The sequence below is a fragment of the Arachis stenosperma genome, chromosome 1, assembly GCF_014773155.1.
Source record: "Arachis stenosperma cultivar V10309 chromosome 1, arast.V10309.gnm1.PFL2, whole genome shotgun sequence".
NCBI classification, from domain to species: domain Eukaryota; kingdom Viridiplantae; phylum Streptophyta; class Magnoliopsida; order Fabales; family Fabaceae; genus Arachis; species Arachis stenosperma.
This window is the reverse complement of record NC_080377.1, coordinates 41,978,279-41,998,107: the sequence shown is the minus strand read 5'-3', so window position 1 is coordinate 41,998,107 and position 19,829 is coordinate 41,978,279. Positions and strand designations below refer to the sequence as shown.

General features: G+C 38.1%; 1 pseudogene; it reads left to right on the top strand.

Moving 5' to 3' along the window:
- The first annotated feature begins 3,282 nt into the window (after positions 1–3,282).
- Positions 3,283–19,829, top strand: part of LOC130978585 (vacuolar protein sorting-associated protein 54, chloroplastic-like) — a 110,357-nt pseudogene continuing 93,810 nt past the window's right edge.

The window sequence follows — 19,829 nt, the reverse complement described above, 5'->3', positions numbered from 1 at the left end:
GCGAGGGTGGAAGCATAGGATAGGCATCCAAAAATTTTGAGTGAGTGAAAGTCATGTGGTTTGTGGAAGAGGAGTTGAAATGGAATTTTGTTTTGAGTGATTGGTGAGGGAACTCTATTTATTAAGAAGATAACATAGTTTACGGCATAGGAGCAAATGGATAGAGGGAGGCTTGATTAGAACATTAAGGCTCTAGCGACATTGAGTATGTGTTGGTGTTTGCGTTCTACCCTTCCATTTTGTTTTGGTGTTTCGACACAAGACTTTTGGTGGTGAATGTCTTTTTCGGCATAAAAATTATTAAGAAGGAATTCAGGGTCATTGTCGGATCTAATGGTTTGACATTGGTGTCAAATTGGTTTTTGACTAAGACGATGAAGTTCTGAATTTTTGTGCCAACTTCTCCTTTTGATTTTAATAAGATTGTCCAAATGAATCTACTAAAACCATCAACAACAGTTAGAAAATATTTGTGCCCGTGTATGGATATTTTGGAAAAAGACCCCCAAATGTCTAAATGTATTAATCCAAAAGGTTTGGATGCATTATTTATACTCAAGAGAAAAGATAATCGCTTTTGTTTTGCCATATGACAAACATCGTAAAATTCATTGATATGTAGATTAATGAAAGGAAATTGAAGATGGAGTTCTCTTAATCTTTGGTTAGAGAGGTGGCCTAACCTACAATGCCATACATAGCTATTTGTGATTGGGGCTGTGATAAAGTTTTTAACATTGGCTAAGTTGGTGGAGCTGTTGGCCCTAATGGGTTTTTATAGTTGCAACTTGTCGGCTAGGTAGTACAATCCATCTCTCAATTCAGCCGAATCAATCATCTTTAAGGACTTCACATCTTGTATTTGGCAGAAAAATTCATAAAAGAGCAATTGACATGAGAGAGTTGTGATTAGTTTGGAGATAGATAAAATATTGAATGTGAAACCTAGAATAAATAAAACATTGTGCAAAGTTAGGTGTGAGAAATTTATTGACCCATAATAGTGTGCAATGATAATGGAATTGTTTGGGAGGTAAACATGTATCGGGTTGATCTTGTGGTGCATTTAAAAATATGATAGTAAGGAACATATATGGTCAGTGGCTCCTGAATCTAGTATCCATTTGCCCTTGCTGTGTGAGTTTATAGAAGGTGTGTTAGGTGATAAATGGGTGAAACAATATGTAGTGTTTGTATGTGTAATAGTGGTACCAGACTTGGCCTTAGATGACCCATGTTGACTTTATGGTATGGTTTTGTTAAGAAACCACACCACAAAGCCAGTACGAGACAAAAAGAAAGAATCACCCAAAACCAACCTATAACTCAACAGCACAATTACATCCTTATCAGGAACTGTACAATCATAATTATAAAAATATATTGTTTGCCTTGTTGTATAGAAAAAATGTTGCCAATCATAGAATTATCCAAGTTTCACCATTCAATGATGAGCTGTAATTTCAGCCCCTATTGTATATATATAGCTACCATTGCCATTTGCAATACAAGCAAAATATCACATTCTCTTCACCTATTTGTTATTGTCTTTTACTCTCTCTATTTTTTCTGCACATTCAGTGTTTTATCTTTGATGGTATCAGAGCCTGGTTTTGTCTGCAAAGTGTTGTCCATGAACATTGTGAATGAGAGCTAAGAGAGATTGATATTGGGCTTGTTACAAACTAGGCTCAGAAGTTGGGTAGGTCTCATCTTTGCTTGATCAGGTTATGCTGAGTTGTTGTTGATGTGGAGAATTAGGGTTGGCTGTAGCGGCATTGGTGTAGAAGGTGTAAGAGCTGCTGCGATCATTGAACCGAGGACGGCCAGGGTAGCGTGGGTGGCCAGGTGGATAGCCGTGCTTGCTGTAGCACTCGTCGATGGTGTGGCCAGTTCGCCCACAGTAGACGCATAATTTTTCGGCTCCACCCCGTCCGCCATTGGTGTTGCATCCTCGACTGCGCCCAAGTGGTGGGCACTGTTGTGGCGTGATGACGGCGTTGGTGAGGGAGATGGGCTCGTCGAGAAAACTACCGCCTCCTTGGAGTTGGCATTCGTGTTGAATGACCATGTTGAAGACTTTGCTTTACAGCGAGAGGGGGCTCAAGGAGCAAGATTTGGGACTTGACGATAGAGAAGCGGTTGTTTAGGCCTTTGAGGAACCAAATGATGAAATTTTGGTCGTGGTAAGTTCGTGTCGGGCATATGCAGGGTTTGACAGAGCAGTAAGTGTTGTGCTCTTCCCATAGTGCCCAGAGGGCAGTATGGTACTGAGTGACGGAGATGGATCTTTGCTTGAGGCCATAAATCTATTCTTGTAGCTCAGCAACACGGAGCAAGCCTCCTTGTGAGAATCTATTGTGGAGATCTTCCCAGATCGCTTCTACATAGTCAAAATAAATGACGCTCTGAGCAATGGGTACTGAGAGGAAATTGAAATCCAGGCGGAGACCAATGTGTTGCATCTATACCAGAAGGGAAAAGGGGGGCGTCGGTGGCTGGAGTTGGGATGGTTCCATCCAGGAAACCTACATTGTTCTTTGAGATAAGTGCAATGGAGAAAGCAAGTTGTCGCCGGAGAGTGGTGGAGAGACGAGGATGGTAGAAGGTGTTTCACTTGGGTGAATGTAATATGGATGGGATGGTGATTGGGTGACATCAATTTTTTCTTGGTTGTTTTGAGACATGGTATGGATGTGCAGCAAGGCCCCTGTTGGAGCTCTTATACCATCAAAGACAAAACACTGAATGTGCAGAAAAAACAAAGACAGCAAAAGACAATGACAAAAAGGTGAAGAGAATGTGATATTCTACTTGTATTGCAAATGGGAATGGTAGCTATATATATACAATAAAGGCTGAAATTACAGCTCATTATTGAATGGTGAAACTTGGGTAATTCTATGAATGGCAACGTCTTTTCTGTACAGCAAGACAAAAAGAATGTTTCTAGAATTATGACGGTACAATTCCTGATAAAGATGAAATTGTGCTGCTGAGTTGTACGTTAGTTTTGTGTGTTTTTTTGGTCTTGTACTGACTTTGTGTTGTGGTTTGTTAGCCCGCAACATGTTTAGACACTAAGGTCCCAGTGGTTCACTAGTCGATGTCTTGAAGAAAATGCTGCAGTTTTTGCATTGACTGGTTGCATTAAACAGTGGTTTAAAGACTAGAAATTAATGCTTAGCTAATATCAGTGGAGGTAGAAAGTTCCTTTTGAAGTCTGTTTATTGCATGGCGCAATGCCATTTTTATTATTTTTGTTCTACTATTTAACATCAGATGGCAATACATGATAATGGAGAACATTATACACTAATTTCTATCTTGTTCATTTCCTTCAACTTCCAAGATGGAGATGAGCTGACTCGTCAGCATTGCTTTCGTCATATTAGAGATCATGTAATAGGTTTTATAGAATCTATAAACAGGTACACCCTATGTGCTAAAATCTAACTAATATATTATATGCTCGATTGCGTTTAGATTGATTGTACAATTAACCTACACTAAAAATTTATTTGAAAGTGTTTTCTACTTCTTGACTTTAATGTTTGAAGAATGAGGTAATATTTTTATTGTACATAATTAATCATTCAGTTAATTATTATGACAATTAATAATTAAACATTAATAGAATGAGTTGAGCGAAAGTCTAGAAGATTCTAGAAGAATTACAAACAATTTAGCGGATAGAATCCCCTAACTAACTTAAGCATGTAACGATTATTCTACCCTTTGCACTAGCTTTCGGAACAAGCTTCTTCTTTATGTATATAAGCATAGATTTAGTGCTTCAGAAGTTGGTGATTCAAAAGTTAGTCATATTTGTACCGATGTACAAATAACTAAAGATTACTGAAGCACAACTTCCGAATCTCCTAAACTGTAGAAAGAGGGAAAGACCTTTGGATATCATGAGCTTTACACCATAAAGCAAAATGTCTAATTCTATCCTATAAAACTTTTTTATTTGAACTATTTCTCGTCAAGTAATTCCATTCCTTTCGACTTGCTTTAAATATTTTAAAACTCTTGCTTACATTATGATTGTTTTCATTGACCATTGTTATTTTGAACTTTTAGTCTTGAGTTTTGTTATAGAATATATATTTAGCTAAATTGAATTATTCTCTTTCATGAAATGCAAAACATTATTATCTCAATAGGAATTTAGTTGAATATGAATTCCGCCCTTTTCAAATAAATGATTGGTCAATTTTTTATGTTTAATAATATAATAAGAGTAACAATAAAACCTTAATAGCACCAAATGCTTAATAATTTTTGTATATTTTTGTAGCATTCTTTCAATAGAATTTATTCGAACTTCCATACATGATGCCTTGGAAACAGATGTGGGAATTTTATCTAAAGCCAAAGCAAGGGCTTCCCTTTCTGTGAATGGAAAAGATAATGAAGTAAGATTGTATTTTCATTTACTTTTACTTTAGGCTTTTCTTTCTTCATCCTTCTTATCTTGTGTTTCTTTTATATTCAATGACCTTTGTGCTGGAAATCTTCCAAACTTTTTGTGGTATGCTATAATTGTGGGTATTATCTCCTAGAAATAAGGGACTTATAAGCATATAGCCAAATGAGCTGCTTCTTTATGTAACTTGCCCAATGGACTTTAGATATAATATTACCTGATGGAGTTCGTACGTAAGTTAACACTTCACAACATATAAAAATGTATGTTCAATTATTCATATTTGTAACTGCATCGAACTCTAAATTGTAACATACTTAAACCTTTTCCATGTGGTGCATTGTTAAATGCGCTCACACTACTGTTGTTCTCTTTGTTGTTTACATAAGAGGTGTATTATTTTTTGGAAGGAAGGATGTGTGATTTTGATCAGGATAAGAAATTCACCTTGGAGGTGAAACAAAATGTGAAATAACGCATATGGCATTCATATAAATGATTGATACTCTCCAAAAACCTGATTGCTTGTGAAGAAATTTCTTCACATACACTAGAAAATTGCCAAACAAATCTTTTTATGTCAAGCACCCACTTTGCAGTGCAGAAATTAATTGCGCTTCTCTTTCTGAGTAGACCTGCACATAAAATGTCATTATTTTCATCAAAGCTATTAAAGAGTTGTGTCCTTTGGAAAACCTGAGCTTAGAGGAGTGTTAGGGAGTTCGAAATGGGTCTGATAATTAGGAGATTTAGTATCTTCTATTTTCTTGCATTATTTTCTCTATCTTAATAATATTCTTTGTGTTGGAATGTAAATGAGTTGAATTAAGTAAAAATTCAAAGGCACCTTGATGTTCTATTTATATAATTTTAATTGTTGCATGTTATAGCAGTTAGCTTGGGCAACTCTAAATTTCACAAAGTATAAAGTTTTATAATTTATAGTGAATTTATTGTTGTTTTTCCTTATGTTATTCTTGTCTCTACTTTTTTTTTCCTTCTAAAATTATTGTGCTGTGTGAATTGTTATTTCTATTGAGATTGCTGCTGTTTTTGATCTAACCTCTAGATGTATTTCACAACCAGGTAAAGTTGGAAGAAGAAGAAACTACTTATCTCAAAGATCGTCTTCTTCCTACCGTAATTGGATTGCTTAGTAAAGTGAGTAACATAATTGTATTTACTCCTCAGAAAATTGTTTATATTAGTTGAATTTCTATATTTCATTTGGCTGTTATTGTGTAGAGTGCTTTTCCCTTTTGTAAATTTCAAGCTTGTTGTCCGTTAGCGCTAGGAGGAGTTCATATTGCCTATGTTCAATTAATCAAAGATATAAGCAGCAAACGAAAAAGAAAAAAAATCAAAGAATGCATCATGGGGTAATTGGTTGAATGTGAATGAATTTAGGCTATAAACGATTTTCTTATAGTTGTAGGCTTTGAGTAGTTACTTTATCTATGGATGTGCTTATTGAACATGTACAATTGCCACTACCTTATGAGATATTTTTCTTTATGGTATTGGTGCACGAAATTGCAAATCACACTTTTCACAACTCGTACCACTAACCAGCAAGTGCACTGGGTCATCCAAGTAATACCTTACGTGAGTAAGGGTCGATCCCACAAAGATTGTAGGCTTGAAGCAAGATATGGTTATCTTATAACTCTTGGTCAGGATATAATATCAATAATAATTTTTGGTTTTAATTGTAAAAAGTAAAAGAGCATGAAATAAATACTTATTATGCAGTAATGGAGAATATGTTGGAGTTTTGGAGATGCTTTGTCTTCTGAATTCCTGTAACATAATGCTTCCTCACTTTCAAACATGCAAGGCTCCTTCCATGGCAAGCTGTATGTAGGGCGTCACTGTTGTCAATGGCTACTTCCCATCCTCTTAGTGAAAATGGTCCAAATGCTCTGTCACAGCACGGCTAATCATCTGTTGGTTCTCGATCATGTCGGAATAGAATCCATTGATTCTTTTGCGTTTGTCATCACGCCCAACAATCATGAGTTTGAAGCTTGTCACAATCATTCAAGCCTTGAATCCTACTCGGAATACCACAGATAAGGTTTAGACTTTTCGGATCCTCAAAAGTGGCTGCCAAAATGTTCTAGCTTATACCACAAAGATTCTGATTAAGGAATCTAAGAGATACTCATTCAATCTAATGTAGAATGGAGTGGTTGTCAGGCACACGTTCATTGATTGAGGAAGGTAATGAGTGTCACAGATCATCACCTTCTTCATAGTGAAGCGTGAATGAACATCTTAGATAGGAACAAGCGTGTTTGAATGGAAAATAGAAATAATTGCATTAATTCATCGAGACGCTGCAGAGCTCCTCACCCCCAACAATGGGGTTTAGAGACTCATGCCGTCAAAAGGTACAAAATTCAGATCTAAAAATGTCATGAGATACAAAATAAGTCTCTAAAAGTTGTTTAAATACTAAACTGGTAACCTAGGTTTACAGAAAATGAGTAAACTAAGATAGATGGTGCAGAAATCTACTTCTAGGGCTCACTTGGTGTGTGCTAGGGCTGAGACTTGAGCTTCTCACATGCCTGGGCTGTTTCTGGAGTTAAACACCAGGTTGTAACCTGTTTCTGGCGTTTAACTCCAACTTGCAACCGGTTTCTGGCGCTGAACGCCATAATGCAACATGGAACTGGCGTTCAACGCCAGTTTACGTCATTTATCTTCACGCAAAGTATGAACTATTATATATTGCTGGAAAGCCCTGGATGTCTAATTTCTAGCCAAATTGAGAGCGCGCTAATTGGACTCTTGTAGCTCCAAAAAATCCATTCCGAGTGCAGGAAGGTCAGAATCCAACAGCATCAGCAGTCCTTTTTCAGCCTAAATCAGATTTTTGCTCAGCTCCCTCAATTTCAGCCAGAAAATACCTGAAATCACAGAAAAACACACAAACTCATAGTAAAGTCCAGAAATATGAATTTTTCCTAAAAACTAATAAAAATATACTAAAAACTAACTAAAACATACTAAAAAATATATGAAATTACCCCCAAAAAGCATATAAAATATCCGCTCATCATAACACCAAACTTAAACTGTTGCTTGTTCTCAAGCAACTAGATAAATAAAATAGGATAAAAAGAAATTAAGAAGCAATAATATCTCAGAGTTTTAAGTGAAGCTCAGATTCCAATTAGATGAGCGGGACTAGTAGCTTTTTGCTTCTGAACAGTTTTGGCATCTCACTTTATCCTTTGAAATTCAGAATGATTGGCATCCATAGGAACTCAGAGTTCAGATAGTATTATTGATTCTCCTAGTTTAGTATGTTGATTCTTGGACACAGTTACTTTATGAGTCTTGGCCGTGGCCCTAAGCACTTTGTTTTCCAGTATTACCACCGGATACATAAATGCCACAGACACATAACTGGGTGAACCTTTTCAGATTGTGACTTAGCTTTGCTAGAGTCCCCAATTAGAGGTATACAGAGTTCTTAAGCACACTCTTTTGCTTTGGATCACGACTTTAACCACTCAGTCTCAAGCTTTTCACTTGGACCTGCATGCCACAAGCACTTGGTTAGGGACAGCTTGATTTAGCCGCTTAGACCTGGATTTATTTCCTTGGGCCCTCCTATCCATTGATGCTCAAAGCCTTGGATCCTTTTCACCCTTGCCTTTTAGTTTAAAGGGCTATTGGCTTTTTCTACCTCTTTTGCTTTTGCTTTTTTTTTTTTATTTTTTTCACTGCTTTTTCTTGCTTCAAGAATCATTTATGATTTTTCAGATCAGCAATAATATTTCTCTTGTTCATCATTCTTTCAGGAGCCAATAATTTTAACATTCATAAAATTCAATATAAAAAATATGCACTGTTCAAGCATTCATTCAGAAGACAAAAAGTATTGCCACCACATATAAATAATTAGAATTTTCCTTATTAAGAACTTGAAAAAAAATATTGCCCCTTTATTCTAAAAATCTACTATTTTATTCATGTTTGATGATGATGAGTAAAATAAATTATAGCTTAATTTGAGATAAAATCAAAATAGATATACTAATTACTACTACTCATAGATAACTTCTAAGGTAAATTCCTAATAAGAACAATTATCACAGAGTTAAGGCTAAGATTAGAACTCAACAACCTTTAGTTTGGAAGATGATGAGTGCTCCTTCAACATGTGGGGTATCTGGTCCTTTAAGAGACAGCTTCTGGCTCTTCAGCTTCTGTATCTCCGAATATTCATCTTCTTTCAGATCGAATTTAACTTCCGGGATCACTGATCTCAGACCCATTATTTTGTGGTAATGGTCTGCATGTTCTTTGGTTAAGAACTTCTCTTGATTCCAAAATGGTTTTGGAATATTCTCTTTCTTGCCTCTTGAAGTGGTTTGTTTTCCCTTAGGTGCCATGATCTTGATAAGTTTTCACTCAGTGATCACGGAAAAATACACCAAACTTAGAGGTTTGCTTGTCCTCAAGAAAAAGAAAGTAAAGGAGAGGAATAGAAGGGGAGGCAATTTCGAAAATTCTCCTTCCCACAATCCTGGGCGTTTAACGCCCAGCTGTAGCATCTGGCTGGCGTTAAAGGCCAGGAACTCCTTTGTCACTTGGCATTTTTCTGAACGCCCAGGACGTTGTAAATCTAGTGTTAAACGCCCAGAAGGTGCTTCTTTCTGGCGTTCAATGCCTAGAAGATGCTTCTTTCTGGCGTTTAACGCCCAGATGGCTATCCTTACTGGCGTTGAACGCCCAGTAGATGCTTCTTTTGGGCGTTTGGTGGACGAAATTGTGATCACATCAATGTAGTACTCTTTGTTATTGTATGGAATCATTATTGTGGCTCTTTGCTATGTGTGGACACAACTCCGTTCAACTAACCAGCAAGTGCACTGGGTCGTCCAAGTAATACCTTACGTGAGTAAGGGTCAATCCCACGGAGATTGTTGGTATGAAGTAAGCTATGGTCACCTTGTAAATCTCAGTTAGGCAGATTAAATGGTTATGGATTTCGAAAATTAATAATAAACAGAAAATAAAATAGGATAGAAATACTTATGTAAATTAATGGTGGGGACTTCAGATAGGCGTGTGGAGATGCTAGAATCCTCTCGAATCTCTACTTTCTTATTACATTCATCTAATCCTTCTTACTCTTTTCCATGGCAAGCTGTATGTAGGGCATCACCGTCTTCAATAGCTACTTTTCATCCTCTCGGGAAAATGGTCCTATGCGCTGTCACTGCATGGCTAATCGTCTGGAGGCATCACCCTTGTTAATGGCTACATCCCATCCTCTCAGTGAAAATGGTCCAAATGCTCTGTCACGGCACGGCTAATCATCTGTCGGTTTTCAATCAGGCTGGAATAGAATCCCTTGATTCTTTTGCGTCTGTCACTAACGCCCAGCCTTCAGGAGTTTGAAGCTCGTCACAGTCATTCAATACCGGAATCCTACTCGGAATACCACAGACAAGGTTAGACTTTCCGGATTCCCGGGATCCTACTCGGAATACCACAGACAAGGTTAGACTTTCCGGATCCCCATGAATGCCGCCATCTATCTAGCTTATACCACGAAGATTCTGTTGGGGAATCTAAGAGATATGCGCCTGGCCTAAAGTAGAACGGAAGTGGTTGTCAGTCACGCGCGTTCATAAGTGAGAATGATGATGAGTGTCATGGATCATCACATTCATCAAGTTGAAGTGCAACGTATATCTTGGAATAAGAATAAAAGAGAATTGAATAGAAAGTAATGGTAATTGTATTGAAACTTGAGGTACAGCAGAGCTCCACACCCTTATTCTATGGTGTGTAGAAACTCCACCGTTGAAAATTGGTGGACGAAATTGTGATTCTTATTCTTGGATCTGATTCATTGTAATTGGATTTTAGAAATTGGCACTGTTTATGTTCTTCACAACTCCGTTCAACTAACCAGCAAGTGTACTGGGTCGTCCAAGTAATACCTTACGTGAGTAAGGGTCGAATCCACAGAGATTGTTGGTATGAAGCAAGCTATGGTCACCTTGCAAATCTCAGTTAGGCGGATTGAACATTTGTAATAGTGATAATTGGATTGTTCTAATAAAAAGGAATAATAAAAGGGATAGAGATACTTATGCAGATTCATTGGTGGGAATTTCAGATAAGCGGAATGGAGATGCTGTAGAGCTCTCGGACGCCTGCCTTCCCATTGCTTCTACTCAATCCTTCTTACTCCTTTCCATGGCAAGCTTTGTATAGGGGTTCACTATCAGCTGTGGCTACTTTCATTCCTCTCGGGGAAATAACCTGTGCGGCTGTCACTCGCACAGCTAACCAGTCTGGAGGCATCACCCATGGTTGATAGCTACATCCCATCCTCGCAGTGAAAGCTAATGCACGCACTCTGTCACAGTACGGCCAATCACCGGTTGGTTCCCGCTCCTACTGGAATAGAATCCCTCTTTTGCGTTTGTCACTAACGCCCAGCAGGTTAAAGTTTGAAGCACGTCACAGTCATTCATGAACGGAATCCTACTCGGAATACCACAGACAAGGTGAGACTTTCCGGATTCCCAGGATCCTACTCGGAACACCACAGACAAGGTTGGACTTTCCGGATCCAGATGAATGCCGCCATCTATCTAGCTTATACCACGAAGATTCTGTTGGGGAATCTAAGAGATACACATTCAAGCTTTGTTGCATGTAGAACGGAAGTGGTTGTCAATCACGCGCGTTCATCAGTGAGAATAATAATGAGGGTTATCTAACTCATCATCATTCATCATGTTCTTGAGTACGAATGAATATCTTGGAATAAGAATAAGATAGAGAATTGAATAAAGAAATAGAACTTCATTAATCTTTGAGGTACAGCAGAGCTCCACACCCTTAATCTATGGTGTGCAGAAACTCCACCGTTGAAAATACATAAGTAAAAGAAGGTTCAGGCATGGCCGAATGGCCAGCCCCCTAAACGTGATCAATGATCTCCTAAGATGAAGAATAAAACAGAACTGAGATCAAAAGATGATTGATACATTAGTAAATCATCCTATTTATAATAAACTAGCTCCTAGGGTTTACATGAGTAAGTAATTGATGCATAAATCCACTTCCGGGGCCCACTTGGTGTGTGTTTGGGCTGAGCTTGATCAATCCACGTGTAGAGGCATTTCTTGGCGTCAAACTTCAGGTTATGACGTGTTTTGGGCGTTCAACTCCGGATTATGACGTTTTTCTGGCGTTTAACTCCAGAAAGGAGCGTGTACTTGGCGTTCAACGCCAGTTTGCGTCGTCATTCTTCGAATAAAGTATGGACTATTATATATTGCTGGAAAGCCCTGGATGTCTACTTTCCAACGCCGTTGAGAGCGTGCCAATTGGAGGTCTGTAGCTCCAGAAAATCCATTTCGAGTGCAGGGAGGTCAGAATCCAACAGCATCAGCAGTCCTTTTGTCAGCCTTTTTCAGAGTTTTGCTCAAATCCCTCAATTTCAGTCAGAATTTACCTGAAATCACAGAAAAACACACAAACTCATAGTAAAGTCCAGAAATGGGAATTTAACATAAAAACTAAGGAAAACATCCCTAAAAGTAGCTCAAACTTACTAAAAACTATATAAAAACAATGCCAAAAAGCGTATGAATTATCCGCTCATCACAACACCAAACTTAAATTGTTGCTTGTCCCCAAGCAACTGAAAATCAAATAGGATAAAAAGAAGAGAATATACTATAAAGTCCAAAATATCAATGAATATTAATTTAATTACATGAGCGGGACTTGTAGCTTTTTGCTTCTGAACAGTTTTGGCATCTCACTTTTTCCTTTGAAGTTCAGAGTGATTGGCATCTTTAGGAACTTAGAATTTCAGATAGTGTTATTGACTTTCCTAGTTAAGCATGTTGATTCTTGAACACAGCTACTTTTGAGTCTTGGCCGTGGCCCTAAGCACTTTGTCTTCCAGTATTACCACCGGATACACAAATGCCACAGACACATAACTGGGTGAACCTTTTCAGATTGTGACTCAGCTTTGCTAGAGTCCCCAGTTAGTGGTGTCCAGAGCTCTTAAGCACACTCTTTGCCTTGGATCACGACTTTAACCACTCAGTCTCAAGCTTTTCACTTGGACCTTCATGACACAAGCACATGGTTAGGGACAGCTTGGTTTAGCGCTTAGGCCTGGATTTAATTTCCTTGGGCCCTCCTATCCATTGATGCTCAAAGCCTTGGATCCTTTTTACCCTTGCCTTTTGGTTTTAAGGGCTATTGGCTTTTTCTATTGCTCCTTCTTTTTCTATATACTCTTTTTAGATCTCTTCTCTTTTTTTTTTTTTCCACTGCTTTTTCTTGCTTCAAGAATCGATTCCATGAATTTTTCAGATCATCAATAACATCTCTCTTGTTCATCATTCTTTCAAGAACCAACAATTTTAACACTCATAAACAACAAGATCCAAAGACATATGCACTGTTCATTCATTCATTCAGAAAACAAAAGCATTGTCACCACATCAAAATAATTAAACTAAATTCAATAATAATTTCGAAAATTATGTACTTCTTGTTCTTTTGAATTAAAACATTTTTCTTTTAAGAGAGGTGAAGGACTAATGGAATTTATTTATAGCTTTAAGGCATGGTTACATACTAATGATCATGAATAAAGACACAAAACATAGATAAACATAATAATTAAAAACCGAAAACAGAAAGAAATAAAGAACAAGGAATGAATCCACCTCTAGTGGCGTCTTCTTCTTGAAGGACCAATGATGTTCTTCAACTCTTCTATGTCCCTTCCTTGCCTTTGTTGCTCCTCCCTCATTGCTCTTTGATCTTCTCTTATTTCTTGAAGAGTGAGGGCGTGTTCATGGTGTTCCACCCTTAGTTGTTCCACATTATGGCTCAAATCTTCCAAGGAGGTGCTAAGTTGCTCCCAATAGTTGTTGGGAGAAAAGTGCATTCCATGAGGCATTTGTTGATGATGCACTTCCTCATGTTCTTCTTGAGGGCCGTGAGGAACTTCCCTTGTTTGCTCCATCCTTTTCTTGGTGATGGGCTTGTCTTCTTCTATGGAGGCATCTCCATCTATGATAACTCCGGCTGAATAACATAGATAGCATATGAGGTGAGGGAATGCTAGCCGTGCCATGTATGAAGGCTTGTCAGCTATTTTGTAGAGTTCATTGGCTATGACTTCATGAACCTCTACTTCTTCACCAATCATGATGCTATGAACCATGATGGCCCGATCCACAGTAACTTCAGATCGGTTGCTTGTGGGGATGATGGATCTTTGAATGAACTCCAACCATCCTCTAGCTACAGGCTTGAGGTCCAGTCTTCTTAGTTGGACTGGCTTGCCTTTGGAGTCAACTCTCCATTGGGCGCCTTCCACACAATTGTCCCTAAGGACTTGGTCCAACCTTTGATCAAAGTTGACCCTTCTAGTGTAGGGGTGTTCATCACCTTGCATCATAGGCAAATGAAATGCCAACCTCACATTCTCCGGACTAAAATCCAAGTATTTCCCCCTAACCATGGTGATATAGTTTTTCGGACTTGGGTTCATACCTTGGTTATGGTTTCTAGTGATCCATGCATTGGCATAGAACTCTTGAACCATTAAAATTCCAACTTGTTGTATGGGGTTGGCTATGACTTCCCAACCTCTTCTTTGAATTTCAAGTCGGATTTCCGGATACTCATTCTTCTTGAGTTTGAAAGGGACCTCATGGATCACTTTCTTCTTTGCCACAACATCATAGAAGTGGTCTTGGTGGCTCTTGGAGATGAATCTCTCCTTCTCCCATGACTCGGAAGTGGAAGCTTTTGCCTTCCCTTTTCCTTTTCTTGAGGAAACTCCGGCCTTGGGTGCCATTGATGGTGAATGAAAAATAAAAAGCTTAGGCTTTTTACCACACCAAACTTAAAATTTGCTTGTCCCCAAGCAAAAAGAAAAGAGAGTAGAAGAAGAAGAAGAAAATATGGAGAGAGGGAGAAGAGAGGGTTCGGTTATGTGGGAGAATGTGGGTTGTGTTGTGTGAAAATGTAAAAGAAAAGAGGGTATTTATAGGGAGGGGGGGTATAGGTTCGGCCATGTTGGGTGGGAAAGGGTGGGAAATTGAATTTGAAAGTAGTGGGGGTAGGTGGGGTGTATGGGGAAGAGGGGTTGATGTGAATGGTGAATGGGGTAATTGGGAAGAGGAATTGAGGTGATAGGTGAAGGTTTTTGGGAAGTGTGACATTGAGAATGAGATTTGGATTAGAAGAGTGTGATTAGGATTAAAAGGAATGTGGTAGGTGGGGATCCTGTGGGGTCCACAGATCTGAGGTGAAAACAATACCATTCTTTCACCATATAGGCATGTAACATGCCTTGATGCATCATTCTGGCGTTCAAACGCCCATTGATGCTAGTTCTGGGCGTTAAACGCCCATGTTATGCACGTTTCTGGCGTTGAACGCCAGTTTCATGCTTGTTTCTGGCGTTCAGCGCCAGATTGTCCTCTGTGTGCGCATCCTGGCGTTAAACGCCAGGTTGTTGCTCCTTCTGGGCGTTGAACGCCAGCCCGTGCGCCTCCAGGGTGAAAAATTTTTTTCTTCTGTTTTTGACTCTGTTTTTAATTTTTTTGATTTTTTTCGTGACTCCTCATGATCATGTACCTAATAAAACACAAAATAACAAAGAAACAAAATAAAATAAAATTAGATGAATAAAATTGGGTTGCCTCCCAACAAGCGCTTCTTTAATGTCAATAGCTTGACAGTGGCTCTCATGGAGCCACAAGGTGATCAGGTCAATTTAAGTGTGGTATTCCCAACACCAAACTTAGAGTTTGGATATGGGGTTTGGACACCAAACTTAGAGTTTGGTTGTGGCCTCACAACACCAAACTTAGAGTTTGACTGTGTGGGCTCTTCTTGACTCTGAACTGAGAGAAGCTCTTCATGCTTGCTCTCTTTTGTCACAGAGGGATAGCCATGTGCTTGAAACACAAGATATTCTCCATTCAATTGAAGGACTAATTCACCTCTGTTGACATCTATCACAGCTCCTGCTGTGGCTAGGAAAGGTCTTCCTAGGATGATGCATTCATCATCTTCCTTCCTAGTGTCTAGGATTATGAAATCAGTAGGGATGTAAAGGCCTTCAACCTTTACTAGCACGTCCTCTACTAACCCATAAGCTTGTCTTATGGACTTATCTGCCAATTGTAATGAGAACAAGGCAGGTTGTACCTCAATGATTCCCAGCTTCTCCATCACAGAGAGTGGCATAAGATTTATCCCTGACCCAAGATCACATAGAGCTTTTTCAAAGCTCATGGTGCTAATGGTGCAAGGTATTAAGAACTTGCCAGGATCTTGTTTCTTTTGAGGTAGAGTTTTCTGAATCCAAGTGTCTAGTTCACTAATGAGTAAGGGAGGTTTACTTTCCCAAGTCTCATTACCAAATAGTTTGGCATTCAGCTTCATGATAGCTCCTAAATATAGAGCAGCTTGCTCTCCAATCACATCTTCATCCTCTTCAGAGGATGAATATTCTTCAGAGCTCATGAATGGCAGAAGGAGGTTTAATGGAATCTTTATGGTCTCTAGATGAGCCTCAGATTCCCTTGGATCCTTAATAAGAAACTCCTTCTTGCTTAAGGGACGTCCCAGGAGGTCTTCCTCATTAGGATTTTCGTCCTCCTCCTCCCTAGTGCATTCGGCCTCTTTGATTAAATCAATGGCCTTGCACTCTCCTTTTGGATTTTCTTCTGTATTGCTTGGGAGAATACTGGGAGGAGTTTCAATAACTTTCTTACTCAGCTGGCCCACTTGTGCTTCCAGATTTCTAATGGAAGATCTGGTTTCATTCATGAAACTGAAAGTGGCCTTTGACAGATCAGAGACTATGTTGGCTAAATTAGAATTGTTTTGTTCAGAGTTCTCTGTCTGTTGCTGAGAAGATGATGGATATGGCTTACTATTATTCAGCCTTGCACGTCCACCATTGTTAAAACCTTGATGGGGTTTTTGTTGATCCTTCCAGGAGAAATTCGGATGATTTCTCCATGATGAATTATAGGTGTTCCATAGGGTTCACCTAAGTAATTAACTTCTGCCATGGCAGGGTTTTCAGGATCATAAGCTTCTTCAGAAGCTACCTCTCTAGTACTGTTGGATGCATGTTGCAGTCCATTCAGATTCTGAGAGATCATGTTGACTGTTGAGTCAACACTTTGTTCTGAGCCAATATGGCATTCAGAGCATCAATTTCAAGAACTCCTTTCTTCTGAGGTACCCCATTGTTCACGGAATTCCTCTCAGAGGTGTACATAAACTGGTTGTTTGCAACCATGTCAATGAGTTCTTGAGCCTCTTCAGCGTTTTCTTCAGGTGAATAGATCCACCTGCAGAGTGGTCCAATGACATTTTCGAGAATTCAGAGAGACCATAATAGAAATATCTAATATGGTCCATTCAGAAAACATGTCAGATGGACATCTCTTGGTCAGCTGCTTGTATCTTTCCCAAGCTTCATAGAGGGATTCACCATCTTTTTGTTTGAAGGTTTGAACATCCACTCTCAGCTTGCTCAGCTTTTGAGGAGGAAAGAACTTGTCTAAGAATGCCAGTGACAAGCTTATCCCATGAGTCCAGGCTATCCTTGGGTTGTGAATCCAACCATACTCTAGCTCTGTCTCTTACAGCAAAAGGGAAAAGCAAGAGTCTGTAGACTTCAGGATTAACTCCATTTGTCTTTACAGTGTCACAGATCTGCAAGAACTCAGTTAAAAAACTGATAAGGATCTTCAGATGGAAGTCCATAAAACTTGCAGTTTGTTGCATTAATGCAACTAGTTGAGGCTTAAGCTCAAAGTTATTGGCTCCAATGGCAGGAATGGAGATGCTTCTTCCATCAAACTTGGATGTTGGCTTTGTGAAGTCACCAAGCATTCTCCTTGCATTATCATTATTATTTTCGGCCATCTCTTCCTCTTGTTCGAAATTTTTCTAAAAGGTTGTTCTGGATTGTTGTAATTTAGCTTCTTTTAATTTTCTCTTCAGAGTCCTTTCAGGTTCTGGATCAACTTCAACAGAGTGCCTTTGTCCTGTTCCTGCTCATATGAAAGAAAAGAAAACAAGAAAAGAAAAGGAAGCCTCTATGTCACAGTATAGAGATTCCTTTGTTAGTAGAAAAAGAAAGGTGGTAGAAGAATGAAGAATGGGTTCGGATTATGGATGAAGAGAGGTGAAGAGAAGTGTTAGTAATTAAATAATTAATAGAATAAGAAAAGAGAAGAGGAATTTCGAAAATAATGTTTGAAAAGGGGTTAGAGATTTTCGAAAATTAGAGATAAAATGTAATTAAAATTAAAACATGAAACAATTAATTAATTAAAAAGAACTTTTTGAAAAAGGAGAGATATTTCGAAAATAGAGAGAGAGAGTAGTTAGGTGGTTTTGAAAAAGATAAGAAACAAACAAAAAGTAGTTAGTTGATTGAAAAAGATTTGAAATCAAATTTGAAAAAGATAAGAAGATAGTAAGTTGGATAAGATATTTTAAAATCAAATTTTGAAAAAAGATAAGTTTTTGAAAAAGATAACATAAAAGATAAAAAGATTTAATTCAAAATTTAAAAATTTACTTCACTAACAAGAAACTACAAGATAAGATTCTAGAACTTAAAGATTGAACCTTTCTTAACAAGAAAGTAACAAACTTCAATTTTTGAACCAATCACATTAATTATTAGTGAATTTTCGAAACTTACATATAAGGATAAGAAAAAGATTTGAAAATAATTTGAAAAAGATTTTTGAAATTTTCGAAAATAAATAAAAAAATGAAAAAGATATAATTTTTGAAAAAGATTTTGAAAAGATAAGATTTTAAAATTGAAATTTTGACTTGACTTGTAAGAAACAACTAATTTTAAAAATCTTTTGACCAAGTCAACCCAAAATTTCGAAATTGTGGAGGGAAATAAGGAAAAGATATTTTTGATTTTTGAATTTTCAAAGAAAAACACAAAAATGACCCAAAACATGAAAATTTGGATCAAGACACAAGATGCATGCAAGAATGCTATGTCAAGATGAACACCAAGAACACTATGAAGATCATGATGAACATCAAGAACATAATTTTGAAAAATTTTTGATGCAAAGAAAATATGCAAGACACCAAACTTAGAAATCTTTAATGCATGGAAAACATGAATGCAAAAATGCACATGAAAAACAACAAACAACACAAAACAAGAAAACATCAAGATCAAACAAGAGGACTTATCAAGAACAACTTGAGGATCATGAAGAACACTATGAATGCATGGGATTTTCGAAAATTGCAAGAAAAATTTTAAAAGCATGCAATTGACACCAAACTTAAAAATTGACTCAAGACTCAAACAAGAAACACAAAATATTTTTTGATTTTTATGATTTTCTAATTTTTTTTGGATTTTTTTATTAATTATTTTCGAAAATAATGTGAAGAAAAACGAAAATTAAAAAGAAAAATTTTGAAAAAGATTTTTGAAAAGAAAATTACCTAATCTGAGCAACAAGATGAACCGTCAATTGTCCATACTCGAACAATCCCCGGCAACGGCGCCAAAAACTTGGTGTTGTTGCCGGATTAAAAACTTGGCACCATTGTGGATTGGAAACAATTGTTTGAATTGTTGTTCGAAATTGATTGTTCCCCGGCAACGGCGCCAAAAACTTGGTGGACGAAATTGTGATTCTTATTCTTGGATCTGATTCATTGTAATTGGATTTTAGAAATTGGCACTGTTTATGTTCTTCACAACTCCGTTCAACTAACCAGCAAGTGTACTGGGTCGTCCAAGTAATACCTTACGTGAGTAAGGGTCGAATCCACAGAGATTGTTGGTATGAAGCAAGCTATGGTCACCTTGCAAATCTCAGTTAGGCGGATTGAACATTTGTAATAGTGATAATTGGATTGTTCTAATAAAAAGGAATAATAAAAGGGATAGAGATACTTATGCAGATTCATTGGTGGGAATTTCAGATAAGCGGAATGGAGATGCTGTAGAGCTCTCGGACGCCTGCCTTCCCATTGCTTCTACTCAATCCTTCTTACTCCTTTCCATGGCAAGCTTTGTATAGGGGTTCACTATCAGCGGGGCTACTTTCATTCCTCTCGGGGAAATAACCTGTGCGGCTGTCACTCGCACAGCTAACCAGTCTGGAGGCATCACCCATGGTTGATAGCTACATCCCATCCTCGCAGTGAAAGCTAATGCACGCACTCTGTCACAGTACGGCCAATCACCGGTTGGTTCCCGCTCCTACTGGAATAGAATCCCTCTTTTGCGTTTGTCACTAACGCCCAGCAGGTTAAAGTTTGAAGCACGTCACAGTCATTCATGAACGAT